The sequence below is a fragment of the Procambarus clarkii genome, chromosome 53 (genome assembly GCF_040958095.1).
Source record: "Procambarus clarkii isolate CNS0578487 chromosome 53, FALCON_Pclarkii_2.0, whole genome shotgun sequence".
NCBI classification, from domain to species: Eukaryota; Metazoa; Arthropoda; class Malacostraca; order Decapoda; family Cambaridae; genus Procambarus; species Procambarus clarkii.
This window is the reverse complement of record NC_091202.1, coordinates 19091431-19105962: the sequence shown is the minus strand read 5'-3', so window position 1 is coordinate 19105962 and position 14532 is coordinate 19091431.

Below are 14532 nucleotides of genomic sequence, written 5' to 3'. Positions count from 1 at the left end.
CGCCTTTTACAGCAATTGGCATAATTTCGGTATGAAACGTCGTAATTTGAAATTGAAAATAGGTGCAGAGAGTCAGAATTCGGCTCAAAAATCACGCTCAGGAGTCAAATTTCCGACATTTCAGACATTTTGCAAACTGCAGGGGGTTTTGGGCAAAATATGACCCATCGCCGTTTTCAGTAATTGGCATATTTTCGGTATAAAAATTCTTAATTTGAAACTGAAAATAGGTGCAGAGAGTCAGAATTCGGCTCAAAAATCACGCTCAGGAGTCAAATTTCCGACATTTCAGACATTTTGCAAACTGCAGGGGGGTTTGGGCAAAATATGACCCATCGCCGTTTTCAGTAATTGGCATATTTTCGGTATGAAACGTCGTAATATGAAAGTGAAAATAGGTGCAGAGAGTCAGAATTCGGCTCAAAAATCACGCTCAGGAGTCAAATTTCCGACATTTTATAAACTGCAGGGGGGTTTGGGCAAAATATGACCCATCGCCGTTTTCAGTAATTGGCATATTTCGGTATGAAAAGTCGTAATATGAAACTGAAAATAGGTGCAGAGTGTCAGAATTCGGCTCAAAAATCACGCTCAGGAGTCAAATTTCCGACATTTCAGACATTTTAAAAACTGCAGGGGGGTTTGGGCAAAATATGACCCAAGGCATGACCCAACGCTGTTTTCAGTAATTGGCATATTTTCGGTATGAAACGTCGTAATTTGAAACTGAAAATAGTTGCAGAGAGTCAGAATTCGGCTCAAAAATCACACTCAGGAGTCAAATTTCCGACATTTCAGACATTTTAAAATCTGCAGGGGGGTTTGGACAAAATATGACCCATCGCCGTTTTCAGTAATTGGCATATTTTCGGTATGAGAAGTCGTAATTTGAAACTGAAGATAGGTGCAGAGAGTCAGAATTCGGCTCAAAAATCACGCTCAGGAGTCAAATTTCCGACATTTTAGACATTTTGAAAACTGCAGGGGGGGTTTGGGCAAAATTTGACCCATCGCTGTTTTCAGTAATTGGCATATTTTCGTTATAAAAAGTCGTAATTTGAAACTGAAAATAGGTGCAGAGAGTCAGAATTCGGCTCAAAAATCACGCTCAGGAGTCAAATTTCCGACATTTCAGACATTTTGAAAACTGCAGGGGGGTTTGGGCAAAATATGACCCATCGCCTTTTACAGCAATTGGCATATTTTCGGTATGAAACGTCGTAATTTGAAATTGAAAATAGGTGCAGAGAGTCAGAATTCGGCTCAAAAATCACGCTCAGGAGTCAAATTTCCGACATTTCAGACATTTTAAAAACTGTAGGGGGGTTTGGGCAAAATATGACCCATCGCCGTTTTCAGTAATTGGCATATTTTCGGTATGAAACGTCGTAATTTGAAACTGAAAATATGTGCAGAGAGTCAGAATTCGGCTCAAAAATCACGCTCAGGAGTCAAATTTCCGACATTTCAGACATTTTAAAAACTGCAGGGGGGTTTGGGCAAAATATGACCCATCGCCGTTTTCAGTAATTGGCATATTTTCGGTATGAAACGTCGTAATTTGAAACTGAAAATAGGTGCAGAGAGTCAGAATTCGGCTCAAAAAACACGCTCAGGAGTCAAGTTTCCGACATTTCAGACATTTTGCAAACTGCAGGGGGTTTTGGGCAAAATATGACCCATCGCCGTTTACAGTAATTGGCATATTTTCGGTATAAAAATTCTTAATTTGAAACTGAAAATAGGTGCAGAGAGTCAGAATTCGGCTCAAAAATCACGCTCAGGAGTCAAATTTCCGACATTTCAGACATTTTGAAAACTGTACGGGGGTTTGGGCAAAATATGACCCATCGCCGTTTTCAGTAATTGGCATATTTTCGGTATGAAACGTCGTAATTTGAAACTGAAAATATGTGCAGAGAGTCAGAATTCGGCTCAAAAATCACGCTCAGGAGTCAAATTTCCGACATTTCAGACATTTTAAAAACTGCAGGGGGGTTTGGGCAAAATATGACCCATCGCCGTTTTCAGTAATTGGCATATTTTCGGTATGAAACGTCGTAATTTGAAACTGAAAATAGGTGCAGAGAGTCAGAATTCGGCTCAAAAATCACGCTCAGGAGTCAAATTTCCGACATTTCAGACATTTTGCAAACTGCAGGGGGTTTTGGGCAAAATATGACCCATCGCCGTTTTCAGTAATTGGCATATTTTCGGTATAAAAATTCTTAATTTGAAACTGAAAATAGGTGCAGAGAGTCAGAATTCGGCTCAAAAATCACGCTCAGGAGTCAAATTTCCGACATTTCAGACATTTTGCAAACTGCAGGGGGGTTTGGGCAAAATATGACCCATCGCCGTTTTCAGTAATTGGCATATTTTCGGTATGAAACGTCGTAATATGAAAGTGAAAATAGGTGCAGAGAGTCAGAATTCGGCTCAAAAATCACGCTCAGGAGTCAAATTTCCGACATTTTAGACATTTTGAAAACTGCAGGGGGGGTTTGGGCAAAATTTGACCCATCGCCGTTTTCAGTAATTGGCATATTTTCGTTATAAAAAGTCGTAATTTGAAACTGAAAATAGGTGCAGAGAGTCAGAATTCGGCTCAAAAATCACGCTCAGGAGTCAAATTTCCGACATTTCAGACATTTTGAAAACTGCAGGGGGGTTTGGGCAAAATATGACCCATCGCCGTTTTCCGTAATTGGCATATTTTCGGTATAAAAAGTCGTAATTTGAAACTGAAAATAGTTGCAGAGAGTCAGAATTCGGCTCAAAAATCACGCTCAGGAGTCAAATTTCCGACATTTCAGACATTTTAAAAACTGCAGGGGGGTTTGGGCAAAATATGACCCAAGGCATGACCCATCGCTGTTTTCAGTAATTGGCATATTTTCGGTATGAAACGTCGTAATTTGAAACTGAAAATAGGTGCAAAGAGTCAGAATTCGGATAAAAAAATCAATCTCAGGAGTCAAATTTCCGACATTTCAGACATTTTGCAAACTGCAGGGGGGGTTTGGGCAAAATATGACCCATCGCCGTTTTCAGTAATTGGCATATTTTCGGTATAAAAATTCTTAATTTGAAACTGAAAATAGGTGCAGAGAGTCAGAATTCGGCTCAAAAATCACGCTCAGGAGTCAAATTTCCGACATTTCAGACATTTTGAAAACTGCAGGGGGGTTTGGGCAAAATATGACCCATCGCCGTTTTCAGTAATTGGCATATTTTCGGTATGAAACGTCGTAATATGAAAGTGAAAATAGGTGCAGAGAGTCCGAATTCGGCTCAAAAATCACGCTCAGGAGTCAAATTTCCGACATTTTATAAACTGCAGGGGGGTTTGGGCAAAATATGACCCATCGCCGTTTTCAGTAATTGGCATATTTCGGTATGAAAAGTCGTAATTTGAAACTGAAAATAGGTGCAGAGTGTCAGAATTCGGCTCAAAAATCACGCTCAGGAGTCAAATTTCCGACATTTTAGACATTTTGAAAACTGCAGGGGGGGTTTGGGCAAAATTTGACCCATCGCTGTTTTCAGTAATTGGCATATTTTCGTTATAAAAATTCGTAATTTGAAACTGAAAATAGGTGCAGAGAGTCAGAATTCGGCTCAAAAATCACGCTCAGGAGTCAAATTTCCGACATTTCAGACATTTTGAAAACTGCAGGGGGGTTTGGGCAAAATATGACCCATCGCCGTTTTCCGTAATTGGCATATTTTCGGTATAAAAAGTCGTAATTTGAAACTGAAAATAGGTGCAGAGAGTCAGAATTCGGCTCAAAAATCACACTCAGGAGTCAAATTTCCGACATTTCAGACATTTTAAAATCTGCAGGGGGGTTTGGACAAAATATGACCCATCGCCGTTTTCAGTAATTGGCATATTTTCGGTATGAGAAGTCGTAATTTGAAACTGAAGATAGGTGCAGAGAGTCAGAATTCAGATAAAAAATCACGCTCAGAGAGTCAAATTTCCGACATTTCAGACATTTTGAAAACTGCAGGGGGGTTTGGGCAAAATATGACCCATCGCCGTTTACAGTAATTGGCATATTTTCGGTATGAAACGTCGTAATTTGAAACTGAAAATAGGTGCAGAAAATCAGAATTCTGCTCAAAAATTACGCTCTGGAGTCAAATTTCCGACATTTCAGACATTTTGAAAACTGCAGGGGGGTTTGGGCAAAATTTGACCCATCGCCGTTTTCAGTAATTGGCATATTTTCGGTATGAAACGTCGTAATATGAAAGTGAAAATAGGTGCAGAGAGTCAGAATTCGGCTGAAAAATCACGCTCAGGAGTCAAATTTCCGAAATTTCAGACATTTTAAAATTGCAGGGGGGTTTGGGCAAAATATGACCCATCGCCGTTTTCAGTAATTGGCATATTTCGGTATGAAAAGTCGTAATTTGAAACTGAAAATAGGTGCAGAGTGTCAGAATTCGGCTCAAAAATCACGCTCAGGAGTCAAATTTCCGACATTTTATACATTTTGAAAACTGCAGGGGGGGTTTGGACAAAATTTGACCCATCGCTGTTTTCAGTAATTGGCATATTTTCGGTATAAAAATTCGTAATTTGAAACTGAAAATAGGTGCAGAGAGTCAGAATTCGGATACAAAATCACGCTCAGGAATCAAATTTCCGACATTTCAGACATTTTGAAAACTGCAAGGGGGTTTGGGCAAAATATGACCCATCGCCGTTTACAGTAATTGGCATATTTTCGGTATGAAACGTCGTAATTTGAAACTGAAAATAGGTGCAGAGAGTCAGAATTCGGCTCAGAAATAACGCTCAGGAGTCAAATTTCCGACATTTCAGACATTTTAAAAACTGCAGGGGGGTTTGGGCAAAATATGACTCATCGCTGTTTTCAGTAATTGGCATATTTTCGGTATGAAACGTCGTAATTTGAAACTGAAAATAGGTGCAGATAATCAGAATTCAGCTCAAAAATCACGCACAGGAGTCAAATTTCCGACATTTCAGACATTTTGAAAACTGCTGGGGGGTTTGGGGAAAATATGACCCATCGCCGTTTTCCGTAATTGGCATATTTTCGGTATAAAAAGTCGTAATTTGAAACTGAAAATAGGTGCAGAGAGTCAGAATTCGGATAAAAAATCACGCTGAGTCAAATTTCCGACATTTCAGACATTTTGAAAACTGCAGGGGGTTTGGGCAAAATATGACCCATCGCCGTTTACAGTAATTTGCATATTTTCGGTATGAAACGTCGTAATTTGAAACTGAAAAGAGGGGCAAAGAGTCAGAATTCGGCTCAAAAATCACGCTCAGGAGTCAAATTTCCGACATTTCAGACATTTTAAAAACTGCAGGGGTTTTAGGCAAAATATGACCCATCGCCGTTTTCAGTAATTGGCATATTTTCGGTATGAAACTTCGTAATTTGAGACTGAAAATAGGTGCAGAGAGTCAGAATTCAATTAAAAAATCACGCTCAGGAGTCAAATTTCCGACATTTCAGACATTTTGAAAACTGCAGGGGGGTTTGGGCAAAATATGACCCATCGCCGTTTACAGTATTTGGCATATTTTCGGTATGAAACGTCGTAATATGAAAGTGAAAATAGGTGCAGAGAGTCAGAATTCGGTTAAAAAATCACGCTCAGGAGTCAAATTTCCGACATTTCAGACATTTTGAAAACTGCAGGGGGGTTTGGACAAAATATGACCCATCGCCGTTTTCAGTAATTGGCATATTTTCAGTATGAAAAGTCGTAATTTGAAACTGAAAATAGGTGCAGAGAGTCAGAATTCGGCTCAAAAATCACGCTCAGGAGTCAAATTTCCGACATTTCAGCCATTTTGAAAACTGCAGGGGGGTTTGGGCAAAATATGACCCATCGCCGTTTTCAGTAATTGGCATATTTTCGGTATAAAAAGTCGTAATTTGAAACTGAAAATAGGTGCAGAGATTCAGAATTCGGATAAAAAATCACGCTCAGGAGTCAAATTTCCGACATTTCAGACATTTTAAAAACTGCAGGGGCGTTTGGGCAAAATATGACATATCGCCGTTTACAGTAATTGGCATATTTTCGGTATGAAACGTAGTAATTTGAAACTGAAAATAGGGGCAGAGAGAATTCGGCTCAAAAATCACGCTCAGGAGTCAAATTTTTGACATTTCAGACATTTTAAAAACTACAAGGGGGTTTGGGCAAAATATGACCCATCGCCGTTTTCAGTAATTGGCATATTTTCGGTATGAAACGTCGTAATTTGAAACTGAAAATAGGTGCAGAGAGTCAGAATTCGGCTCAAAAATCACGCTCAGGAGTCAAATTTCCGACATTTCAGACATTTTGAAAACTGCAGGGGGGTTTGGGCAAAATATGACCCATCGCCGTTTTCAGTAATTGGCATATTTTCGGTATAAAAAGTCGTAATTTGAAACTGAAAATAGGTGCAGAGAGTCAGAAGTCGGATAAAGTAAGTAAGTAATTATCAAAAGAAGGCACCAAACCGGGAAGGCTATGTAGCACCATCAAATACGCAAAATAATCAGAGGGCGCTAAATATCACCAAGGATGCCAATACGAGAACAAAAACGCATAAGGCGAACGATATCAAAAGTATCCGAGTCACCAAGAATTCTATCGAGGGATAGGTGACCGCGAGGGGCGGTCGGAAAGCAAGACACACGCTCGTCCTGGAAGTCAGGACATTCAAGAAGGACATGCACGACCGTAAGAGGGACAATGCAACTAGGACAATAAGGAGCAGGGCGGCGCTCCATCAAGTGACCATGGGTTAAGCGAGTATGGCCAATACGCAACCTCGCTAGAGCTGTTTCCCACCGCCGGTTACGGTGGAAGGAGGACGGCCACGAGGAAACACAACATTTAAGAGTACGTAGCTTGTTACCAGTAACAGACAACCAAGAAGCCTGCCAACGGGTAAGGACTGAGGAATGGATAACCGGGTAAAAGTCGGAATACGGAATGCCTTTACGAGAGATGGGACAAGAGCGGACAGCTTCCTTAGCGGCAGCATCCGCACGCTCATTTAAAGACACGCCAATATGGCTGGGAACCCAACAAAACTCAACCGACTTAAATTTACTGTGAACGAGAAACAGCCAATGCTGGATCTCGACAACTACCGGATGAACTGGATTAAAGCACCCGAGAGCCATGAGGGCACTACGAGAGTCAACAACAACCACAAAGGAAGACTGACAACGAGAAAGCAGGAGACGAAGAGCATAGAGAATAGCATAAAGTTCCGCTGTAAAGATGCTAGTCTCCGGAGGCAAGCGACACATATAAGTGCGATCAGGAAAAACAACAGAGTAGCCAACACCGTCCGCTGACTTAGACCCATCGGTGAAGACAGAAACGGAGCGGGAGTGAGAAGAAAAGTGCTCGAGGAAAAGGCGTTTTAGAACTGTAGGAGGGGTAAAAGCTTTAGTGATACGAGTCAAGGATGTACAAAACCGCGGAAGAGGGACCCTCCACGGGGGCAAAGAAGGAACAACACGAGGAGAAACATCAGAAATACGAACGGAAAGAGAATCCTGCAGGCGAGATAACCGGACAGAAAGAGGGAGGTGGTGAAGAGGAACAGGAACCGCAGGAGGGGTAAAAGTTAAAGCACGACAGAGACGAGAGGAAGGATGTTGCAAGGACCGCGCAAGATAGCGAAGACAGTAGCGATCACGGCGGTCCTGGAGAGACAGGAAGCCAGTGTCAACATACAAGCTAAGGACGGGAGTCGAACGAAAGGCACCAGAACTGAGGCGCAACCCAGCATGGTGCAAAGCATCAAGACGGCGAAGAGTAGAAGGAGAAGCAGACGAGTAAGCAGGGCAACCATAATCGAGCTTAGACAGGACGAGAGAGGAATGTAAAGCAAGGAGAGTGCGCCTATCTGCCCCCCAAGAAGTATGGGACAAGACCCGAAGGAGGGTAAGGGACTTAGAGCACTCAACACGGAGGTAAGAGATATGGGGAGACCAAGACAAACGAGTGTCAAGGAATAACCCCAAAAGCTTCGCGGAATCTTTGTATTCAAGGGGATGACCATAAAGTGACAAAGAGGGACGAAGAACAACCCGTTTCCGCGTAAAAGTCATGGCACAAGTCTTAGAAGTAGAGAACTTGAAGCCATGACCTGTGGCCCAAGACGACACGGCATCAATCGCAAGTTGAAGCCGGCGTTGAAGGAGAGGCGAATCATCACCCTGACAACAAAGGGTAAGATCATCGACATAGAGAGCGGAGAAGACACCAGAAGGAAGAGAGGAAAGAAGACCATTGAGGGCAACCAGAAAAAGAGTAGTGCTCAGAACACTACCCTGGGGCACACCTTCGTATTGCTGAAAAGAGGGAGAGAGAGCGGTACCAAGGCGCACCCGAAAGGAACGACGAGAGAGGAAGCTGCGGAGAAAGAGAGGGAGATGACCACGAAGGCCAAAAGAATGAAGTTGAGATAGGATATGATAATGCCAAGTGGTGTCGTAAGCCTTTTCTAGGTCAAAAAGGACGGCAACAACGGAGGTCTTCGCAGCAAAAGCAGTACGTATATAGACCTCCAAGTTCACCAGGACATCTGTCGTGCTGCGGCACTTGCGGAAACCAAATTGAGAAGGGGAGAGGAGGTGATGGTGTTCCAGGAACCACATCAGACGAACGTTAACCATACGTTCAAAGAGTTTGCAGACACAACTTGTGAGAGCAATAGGGCGAAAGTCCTTAGGGGAAGTACCCAGAGACCCCGGTTTGCGAACAGGGAGGACAACGGCATCGAGCCAGTCCTCAGGGACTGACGACGACTCCCAGATCCGATTATACAGACTCAGTAAATACTGAGACGTGCTCGGAGGGAGATGGCGAAGCATCTCATAATGAATACCATCGGAGCCCGCCGCCGTAGAACCGCAGAGGGCCAGGGCAGAACGAAGTTCAGAGAGAGAGAAGGGATCATTATAGGGAAGCTGAAGATGAGTGCAGAAATCTAAAGGACGAGACTCAAGGACAGGTTTACGAAGAAGGAAAGATTGGGGAAGATGAAGACCAGAGCTAACAGAAGAAAAGTGGGAACCCAGTTCGGAAGCGACCTGCAACGGGTCCGCCACAAGAGTATCATGGAGGTGAAGGACCGGTGAAACATCGGGAACGAACTTACCCGCTATCTTGCGGATACGCTTCCAGATCTGGGCCAGAGGGGTTTCGGACGTAATTGTCGAGACATAAGATGCCCAACATTCACGTTTAGCCGTACGGATGGCCCTACGGGCCACCGCACTCGCTTTCCGAAAGAAAAGAAAAGAATCGGTCGTCTGCCTACGGCGGTGCTTCTTCCAGGCTGCACGCTTACAGCGGACAGCCCGAGCACAGTCCGCATTCCACCAGGGAACGCACTTCCGTGGACCCCGAGAGGAAGAGCGAGGAATAGAGCGGAGGGCAGCGTCGAAGACAGTGTCATGAAAAAGGAGGAGAGCGCGAGAGAGGGGCAGAAGGGAGAGGTCAGAGAGAGTAGCACTGAGGGAAAATAGGGTCCAGTCCGCCTTAGCAAACTGCCACCTAGGGAAAGAGAGGGAAGGGCGAAAAGAGAAAAAGGAAACAAGGATGGGGAAATGATCACTTCCATGGAGGTCATCAAGAACCTGCCATGTGAAATCTAAGTAAAGAGAAGAAGAGCAGAGAGAAAGATCAAGACAAGAAAGGGTACGAGTTCGAGAGTCCAAATGAGTGGGCTCACCAGAATTCAGAAGAGACAGGGAAGAAGAGAGGAGAAACGGCTCAAGGAGGCGACCCCGGGTATTCGTCAGAACGTCACCCCAAAGAGAATGACGACAATTGAAGTCACCCAGCAGGAGCACAGGCTCCGGCAAGGAGTCTAGGAGGTGTTTGAAATCAGGAAGAGAGAGCGGGACACTCGGGGGGAGATAAATGGAACAAACTGTGTACCATTTCCCCACAAAGATACGAGCAGCAGAACAATGGAGAGGCGAAGGAAAAAGTAAAGGAACAAAGGGAACATCAGCCCGAATCAAGAGAGCAGAAGAATTAGAAGCCCCAGCAATGGCTGGGGGGGGGGGAGAGAAAGGAATAGCCACGAAAACGACCAGGACGAGCACCAAGCATCGGCTCCTGGAGACAGACACAAAGGGGCGAAAACCGCGAAACCAGAAGTTGGAGTTCGAGGAAATTGGCGTAATAACCTCGAACGTTCCATTGAAGAATGGACAACGACGAGAAGAGAAAGGACAAAAACAGAGAACAAGGAAGAAACAAAGGCGAAAGACCAACAGAGCACGTTAAAGAATATCAGGGTCGGGATCAGGGTCAGCAAAGTCAGGGTTAGGGGGCATGGGTAAACTGAGCAAAGACGGAGGGAAGGAAACGGGAGAACAGATCAGAGGTGGGCGGGCAGGGTCCGGAGGAGGAGGAGGAGGAGGAGGAGGAGGAGGAGGAGGAGGAGGAGGAGGAGGAGACAACGGAGAGGAGCGGTCAAGGACAGCAGTAGGAAGAGGGGGAGTAGAAAGAGGGGAGCGCACCCCAGCAAGAGCAGCAACCGAAAGGGAAGCAGGGGCCAAAGAAACCTCCATAGCAGGAACAGGGGGTGCAACCACTGAAACGGGAGGGGAAGGAGCAACAGAGCCAGAAGTAGGAGCTAAGGAAGAAAGCGAAGCCTTCTTACCCGCCGGGGAAGAGGAAGGAGAGGAGCCAGGCTTACGCTTCTGACTTAAAGAGACAGGTGTCCCAGCAACTACGTACCGGGCAACGGATTCCAGCGTCTCAACAGGAGAAGCCGAACGAGAGCACACACGACGGCCGTTAGGAGTGCGATGGACATCCGCCTGCACCGACAGGCGGCGGGGAGAGCCGAGAGATGGAGGAAGAGGATGGGAAGGAGGATCGGAGGGGGACGAGGAAGAAGACACAGGAGACATGACAGACCGGGTGGAAAGAAGGGGAACCCCAGACAGAGGACCAGGAGGGGGACCCCTCGGGAAAGAACTCAAAGGAACAGAGGAGGGGGCAGTGGGCGTATCAGGGTCCAAGGCCCGGAAACGGTTGAGAGTCTGAGGAAGGGGGGAAGGACGAGGAGAGGAAGAGCGCAACACGCGAGCATAAGAGATGTTAGTATAAGGCGGGAGCCGGCGAACCTGGCGCCTCGCCTCAGGAAAAGACAAACGCTCCCGGTGCTTCAGGTTAAGGACGGCCGCCTCAAGCTTGTAATGGACACAGGCACGGGAGAACGTAGGATGGGCCTCACCGCAGTTGAGGCAGCGAGCTTGGGGAGAAGTGCACTCCGACTTAGAGTGACCTTCACTCCCACACAAAGGACAGAGAGAGACAGTCCCAGAGCAGCGGAGGGCACCATGCCCAAACCTCCAGCACTTATTACAAAGTCGAGGAGAAGGAATATACTCCTGGACAGAGCACCTAGCACCAGCAAGAATGACAGAGGATGGAAGGGTCCTACCATCAAAGGTGATCTTCACAACGCGAAGGGGTTGACGTCGACGACCACGAGGGGGACGAGTAAACGAGTCAACCTGGAGGACAGAATGGCCTTGGGCATCAAGGATATGCCGAATATCATCGTGGCAATCCTGCAGATTCCGAACACCGGTTGCAACATGGGGTGGGAGGAGAATAGTGCCAACACTGGAATTCATCTGAACGTTCTTGGAGACCCGAACAGGGATCTCGCCAAGGCAAGATAAGGCAGCCAAGCGGGAAGCCGCATCCTGAGAAGGAGCAGCAACGACACGTGTACCGAGACGAGTGGGGTTGAAAGTAACACACGCATCCACGGAATCTACAAGATGCCGATGGAGGGAGAAATCGTCAGGAGGCGCAGAATCAAGAGGGCGGAGATCAAAGTATTTGGCCCATGAAGCAGGACCAAACAAGGCCTGATACGCATCAGCACGGGAAGGAATCGAGCGAGTGCGGTTGGGGCGCGAACGGCGTTGAGAACCCCTAGAGAGAGAGGGGTCAAAAGGCGCAGTAGTCACAACGAAAGACTTAGCCACACCAGGGGACGAAGTGGTCACCACCGGGGGCTGGAGGCTCGACCCAACCTCAGAGGAGGGAGGGGAGCTGGGGGAAGAAGTCAGGACGGTCAAAGGAGGAGCAAGGTCGGGGCCCAACGCAGCGGGAGCTACAGAGCCTGGTCTTCCAATACAGGCCGACTCGGGGGCTTGGTCGCCCACCCCACGAGCCTGAGAGGGTACAACGGAAACATTCAACGACATAGAGACGAAAAGTGACAAATTCATCCACGAATGTGCCCCCATACCCACCATGGAGCCACAATTAGAGGCAGGACACCCAACAGGAAGCTATCGCTGATCACGCCGGGGCCCCCTAGGGGTGCGTCGTGAGTATACGCCCCACAAACGCCACCTTAAGAACCGTCAGTCCGTCGAGATCGGGTTCAGCGACGAAAGGGGGATTGACAATAAAAGGTTCCCCTCGCTCGAGACGTCGGGTACTACAGTTCTACGGGTGCAAGAGTATGCCTCCTCAAGCACCCGGGCGTCAAAATAGAAGAAGTCCAAAGAAATAATCCAAAACAAGCAAAAGGTCGGCAGGAAACGACAAGCAGATAGGAGAAGAGGGGGGAGAAAAACGAAACATAAGGAAAAGGAAAAGCGATCCGGCACAATTGGAGAAGACAGCAGCAGGAGTGCAAGGCCAGAAAAGGACAGAGGACTGCCCAACGGAGCATCACACTCCGGCAGCCGTCCACCAAGCCCCCTCACGACGCCAACGGGCCGGAAGGGGAGGGGGTCGGTGTAAAAAGTCGTAATTTGAAACTAAAAATAGGTGCAGAGAGTCAGAATTCAGCTCAAAAATCACGCTCAGGAGTCAAATTTCCGACATTTCAGACATTTTGAAAACTGCAGGGGGGTTTGGGCAAAATATAACCCATCGCCGTTTTCCGTAATTGGCATATTTTCGGTATAAAAAGTCGTAATTTGAAACTGAAAATAAGTGCAGAGAGTCAGAATTCGGCTCAAAAATCACGCTCAAGAGTCAAATGTCCGACATTTCAGACTTTTTGAAAACTGCAGGGGGGTTTGGGCAAAATATGACCCATCGCCGTTTACAGTAATTTGCATATTTTCGGTTTGAAACATCGTAATTTGAGACTGAAAATAGGTGCAGAGAGTCAGAATTCGGCTCTAAAATCACGCTCAGGAGTCAAATTTCCGACATTTCAGACATTTTAAAAACTGCATTGGGGTTTGGACAAAATATGACCCATCGCCGTTTTCAGTAATTGGCATATTTTCGGTATGAAAAGTCGTAATTTGAAACTGAAGATAGGTGCAGAGAGTCAGAATTCAGATAAAAAATCACGCTCAGGAGTCAAATTTCCGACATTTCAGACATTTTGAAAACTGCAGGGGGGTTTGGGCAAAATATGACCCATCGCCGTTTACAGTAATTGGCATATTTTCGGTATGAAACGTCGTAATTTGAAACTGAAAATAGGTGCAGAAAATCAGAATTCTGCTCAAAAATCACGCTCTGGAGTTAAATTTCCGACATTTCAGACATTTTAAAAACTGCAGGGGGGGTTTGGGCAAAATATGACCCAACACATGACCCATCGCCGTTTTCAGTAATTGGCATATTTTCGGTATGAAACGTCGTAATTTGAAACTGAAAATAGGTGCAGAGAGTCAGAATTCGGATAAAAAATGAATCTCAGGAGTAAAATTTCCGACATTTCAGACATTTTGCAAACTGCAGGGGGGTTTGGGCAAAATTTGACCCATCGCCGTTTTCAGTAATTGGCATATTTTCGGTATAAAAATTCGTAATTTGAAACTGAAAATAGGTGCAGAGAGTCAGAATTCGGCTCAAAAATCACGCTCAGGAGTCAAATTTCCGACATTTCAGACATTTTGAAAACTGCAGGGGGGGTTTGGACAAAATTTGACCCATCGCTGTTTTCAGTAATTGGCATATTTTCGGTATAAAAATTCGTAATTTGAAACTGAAAATAGGTGCAGAGAGTCAGAATTTGGCTCTAAAATCACGCTCAGGAGTCAAATTTCCGACATTTCAGACATTTTAAAAACTGCAGGGGGGTTTGGGCAAAATATGACTCATCGCTGTTTTCAGTAATTGGCATATTTTCGGTATGAAACGTCGTAATTTGAAACTGAAAATAGGTGCAGAGAATCAGAATTCAGCTCAAAAATCACGCACAGGAGTCAAATTTTCGACATTTCAGACATTTTGAAAACTGCTGGGGGGGTTTGGGGAAAATATGACCTTTCGCCGTTTAAAGTAATTGGCATATTTTCGGTATAAAAAGTCGTAATTTGAAACTGAAAATAGGTGCAGAGAGTCAGAATTCGGATAAAAAATCATGCTCAGGAGTCAAATTTCCGACATTTCAGACATTTTGAAAACTGCAGGGGGGTTTGGGCAAAATATGACCCATCGCCGTTTACAGTAATTGGCATATTTTTGGTATGAAACGTCGTAATATGAAAGTGAAAATAGGTGCAGAGT